The 5,255-nt window shown below is 48.4% G+C and overlaps 1 pseudogene; it reads left to right on the forward strand.

The window, feature by feature from the left end:
* Window positions 1-804: 804 nt before the first annotated feature.
* Window positions 805-1,564, forward strand: LOC105722672 (dehydrogenase/reductase SDR family member 11-like; annotated as a pseudogene).
* Window positions 1,565-5,255: the final 3,691 nt, after the last annotated feature.

Raw genomic sequence — 5,255 nt, forward strand, 5'->3', positions numbered from 1 at the left:
GGTTACAAATCATTCTACTATAAGGACACATGCACACGAATGTTCATTGCAGCACAGTTTACAATAGCAAAGACCTGGAACCAACCCAAATGCCCATCGATGATAGATTGGACAGGGAAAATGTGGCACATATACACCATGGAATATTATGCAGCCATCAAGAACGATGAGTTCGCGTCCTTTGTAGGGACATGGATGAACCTGGAAGCCATCATTCTCAGCAAACTGACACAAGAACAGAAAATCAAACACCGCATGTTCTCACTCATAGGAGGGTGTTGAACAATGAGAACACATGGACACAGGGAGGGGAGCACTACACACTGGGGTCTGTTGGGGGGAAATAGGGGAGGGACAGTGGGGGGTGGGAGGTTGGGGAGGGATAGCCTGGGGAGAAATGCCACATATAGGTGAAGGGGAGGAAGGCAGCAAATCACACTGCCACGTGTGCACCTATGCAACAATCTTGCGTGTTCTTCATATGTACTCCAAAACCTAAGATGCAATAAAAAAAAATACAAAAAATTAGCCTGGCGTGGTGGTGCATGCCTGTTATCCCAGCAGGCAGAATTCAGGGAGCAGAAGAATTACTTGAATCCAGGAGGCGGAGGTTTCAGTGAGCTGAGATCACGCCATTGCACTCCAGCCTGGACAACAAGAGTGAAATTCTGTCTCAAAAAAAAAAAAAAAAAAATAGAGGTCGGACGCAATCAGGTCGGCTGCGGCACCCGGAAAGCGGCCGGGCGTCAGTTCCTCGACCCCGGTGCCTGGCTCACCCTGCAAGGCGAGAGGGCGGCGCAGCCCATGACCAGACCCGGCGTGGAGCGGTGGCACGACCGGCTGGCGCTGGTGACGGGGGCCTCAGTAGGCATTGGCGCGGCCGTGGCCCGGGCCCTGGTCCAGCAGGGACTGAAGGTGGTGGGCTGCACCCGCACCGTGGGCAACATCGAGGAGCTGGCTGCTGAATGTAAGAGTGCAGGCTACCCCGGGACTTTGATCCCCTACAGATGTGACCTGTCAAATGAGGAGGACCTCCTCTCTGTGTTCTCGGCTCTCCGTTCTGCATCAACAATGCCGGCTTGGGCCGGCCTGACTCCCTTCTCTCAGGCAGCTCCAGCAGTTGGAAGGAGATGCTCAATGTGAACGTGCTGGCCTCAGCATCTGCACACGGGAAGCCTACCAGTCCATGAAGGAGTGAAATGTGGACGATGGGCACATCATTAACATCAATAGCATGTCTGGCCACCGAGTGGTCCCCCAGTTTGTGACCCACTTCTATAGTGCCACCAAGTATGCCGTCACTGCGCTGACAGAGGGACTGAGGCAAGAGCTTCAGGAGGCCGAGACCCACATCTGAGCCATGTGCATCTTTCCAGGTGTTGTGGAAACACCATTTGCCTTCAGACTCCACGACAAGGACCCTGAGAAGGCAGCTGCCACCTATGAGCACATTAAGTGTCTCCAACCTGAGGATGTGGCCGAGGCTGTTATCTACTTCCTCAGCACCCCTCCACATGTCCAGATTGGAGACATCCAGATGAGGCCCACGGAGCAGGTGACCTAGTGACTGTGGGAGCTCTTCCTTCCCTCCCCACCCCTCATTACTTGCCTCCTTCCTCTGTATTTTAGGTGTTGATTTCTGGATCACTGGATACCACTTCCTGTCCACACCCCAGCCAGGGGATAGAATATTTGTCTGAAATTTTTATATCTGCTTGTCAGATTGCTTCTATTGTAAATGTGAAAAATGGGCTGGGGAAAGGAGGTGGTGTCCCTAATTGTTTTACTTGTTAACTTGTTCTTGGTCCCGCTAGGCTTCTTGGCCTTTTTCTGCTCTCAGTCTCTTCCCTTTGATCTGGGAAAGGGGTTGTGGCCCAAATCCCCCCCATCTTCATGCACCTCAACCTCTGTGGCTCAGGGCTGGGGTGCCAGAGGGAGGCCCTCACCTGATATCTTCATGGTTATCCAGGGTTCCAGACTTCCTCCTCTGCCTGCCCCACTGCCCCCTCTCCCCCTTCTCTTCCTCCTTCTCAGCTCTCCAGCCCAGTCTTGGCTTCTTGTCCCCTTGTGGGGTCATCCCTCCATTCTGACTTGGCAGCAGAACACCAGGGCCTGGCCCAGTGAATTTCATGATGATCATTAAAAAAGAAAAATCACAACCAAAAAAAAAAAAAAGAAAATAGAGTTTTGAAGAGATGTTTGCACACCCATGTTTGTAGTAGCACTATTTTTTTTTTCTTTGAGACAAAGTCTCACTCTGTAGATAGGCTGCAGTGCAGTGGTGGGATCTCGGCTCACTGCAACCTCCGCCTCCTGTGTTCAAGTGATTCTCCTGCCTCAGCCTCCTGAGTAGCTGGGATTACAGGCACACACCACCATGCCCAGCTAAATTTTTGTATTTTAGTAGAGACAAGGTTTCACCATGCTGGCCAGGATGGTCTTGATATCCTGATCTCATGGTCTGCCCATCTCTGCCTCCCAAAGTGCTGGGATTACAGGTTTGAGCCACAGTACCTAGTCTTTTTTTTTTTTTTTTTTTGAGACGGAGTTTCGCTCTTGTTACCCAGGCTGGAGTGCAATGGCGCGATCTCGGCTCACCGCAACCTCCGCCTCCTGGGTTCTGGCAATTCTCCTGCTTCAGCCTCCTGAGTAGCTGGGATTACAGGCACGCGCCGCCATGCCCAGCTAATTTTTTGTATTTTTAGTAGAGACGGGGTTTCACCATGTTGACCAGGTTGGTCTCTATCTCTTGACCTCGTGATCCACCCACCTCAGCCTCCCAAAGTGCTGGAATTACAGGCTTGAGCCACTGCGCCTGGCTTTTTTTTTTTTTTTTTTAACCTTGTTCTGATAGTAGTTCTCAAGGAACATTTTTTTATTTTTATTTTTTTTTATTTTTAAGAGACAGAGTCACTCTCTGTTGCCCAGGCTGGAGTGCAGCAGTGTGATAGCTCACTGCAGCCTCTAACTACTGCACACAAGGGACCTCCCACCTCAGCCTTCTGAGTAGCTGGGATTTACAGGCGTGAGTCACTGAGCCCGTATAATAGTACTATTCACAATAACCAAGAGGTAGAAGCAACCCCAAAGTCCACTGACGCATGACTGGAAAAAACAACTGCAGTATATATATATACAATGGAATATTATTCAGCCTTAAAAAGAAAGAAAATCCTGTTACATGTTATAACATGGCTGAACTTTGAGGACATTATGCCAAGTGAAATAAGCCAGTCACAAAAAGGCAAATACTGCGTGATTCCACTTAGAGGAGGTATCTAAATTAGTCAAATTTGTAAGATAAAAGACTTGAAAGATCTGGGCGGGTACAATGGCTCATGCCTGTAATCCCAGCACTTCGGGAGGCCGAGGTGGGCAGATCACCTAAGGTTAGGAGTTTGAGACCAGCCTGGCCAACATGGAGAAACCCTATCTCTATATTTAAAAAAAAAAAAAGTTGGAAGATCTGTTTCACAACAGTGTGAATATTTAACACTACTGAACTGTACCCTTTAAAATGGTAGGCTGGGTGCAGTGGCTCATACCTGTAATCCCAGCACTTTGGGAGGCTGAGGCGGGCAGATCACTTGAGGTCCAGAGTTTGAGACCAGCCTGGCTGACATGGTGAAACCCCATCTCTACTATAAATACAAAATTAGCTGGCGTGGTGGCAGGTGCCTGTAATCCCAGCTACTCAGGATACTGAGGCAGGAGAATCACTTGAACCCACGAGCTGGAGGTTGCAGTGAGTTGGGTTTGTGCCACTGCACTCCAGCCTGGGTGACAGGGCAAGACTCTGTCTCAAAAAAATTAAATAAAATAATTTCATGGAATCAAATGTATCTATTTTTTGTTTAAAACTTTTTTTTGTTTTTGAGATGGAGTCTTGCTCTGTCACTCAGGCCGGAGTGCAATGGTCTTAATCTCTGCTCACTGCAACCTCCACCTCCTGAATTCAAGTGATTTTCCTGCCTCAGCCTCCTGAGAAGCTGGGATTACAGGCATGCACCACAACGCCTGGCTAATTTTTGTATTTTTAGTAGAGATGGGGTTTCACCATACTGCCAGGCTGGTCTTGAACTCCTGACCTCAGGCAATCCTCCCACTTTGTCCTCCCAAAGTGCTGGGATTACAGGCATGAGCCACTGTGCCCAGCCCACTTTAACTTTAGGTTCAGTCATATGAGTTGAATTGGCCAGCAGAATAAGGAATATCAGTTGCGAGCCTAGGTCTCAAGAGTACTTGCCTCTTTTTACTTGCCTTGTAGCAGATAGATTTTTTTTTTTTTTTTTTTTTTAAAGAGATGGGGTTTCACCATATTGGTCTGGCTGGTCTGGAACTCCTGACCTCAGGTGATCCACCTGCTTCGGCCTCCCAAAATGCTTGGATTACAGGCGTGAGCCACTGTGCCCGGCCCATATCTGCTTTTGCTAGGTAAGAGCTTCCTCTGGGTAACTGCTGCAATCTTGGCCTGGCCTCCAAAGTAAATAGGCAGAGATAACTTAGTACCAACCTCAGGAAGAAGCCTAGCTCAGCTAGATCTATAACTTGAAACAGAACCAATCTCAGCGTAGACCTAGTGACCCCTAGCCCATTCACAGGTATGTCCAATCAATATGGGCAGAAGGATAGATGTATATGCCTTCTGTTTTACAATACTAGGTAGGGAAGCATTCCCCAGTCAGACATGGTATCAGTCCCCATAATACATTCAGGTAAAGGAGACACAATTGTTTCACATAAAATCTTTTCAAACAGACCAATTTCCATCCAAATGTTCACCTTAATCTTACCAGTCTTTTGCACTCTTATAACCTCCCAACTTTATTATCGCCCCCTTAGACCTTCACAAACAATTCTTTGAACAACAATCCATGGGGCTCCTGTGTCAAGGAGTCCCAGAAATATCACTTCTCTGTCTCTTACTATTTTACTCACTCATGTGCATATGACTTTGAGTCCCCTACTGGAGGTCAGGCCAAGATACGCAGACTCTCTCATCAGTTCTTCTTTTGATTAAATTCCAGAACCATCACTCCAGTTGGGATGACTGGAGGTAAGCTTTCTTTCTAAAGATTTTTGTTTGTTTGTTCTGTTTTTGAGACACAGTCTCACTCTCTTGCCCAGGCTGGAGTGCCGGGGTGCTTAGAGGGGACCGGTAGGGAACACTTGGAGCCTTGCATGGGCCTAGGGTAGCTGCGGTGGGAAGGCAGGAGGGAGCCTCTCCTGCCGGATGGGGTTTTCTGAGGTCGAGA

Source organism: Aotus nancymaae, unplaced genomic scaffold (genome assembly GCF_030222135.1).
Source record: "Aotus nancymaae isolate 86718 unplaced genomic scaffold, 86718_ANA_hifiasm-v0.15.2.pri h1tg000075l, whole genome shotgun sequence".
In the NCBI taxonomy this organism is placed as follows: Eukaryota; Metazoa; Chordata; class Mammalia; order Primates; family Aotidae; genus Aotus; species Aotus nancymaae.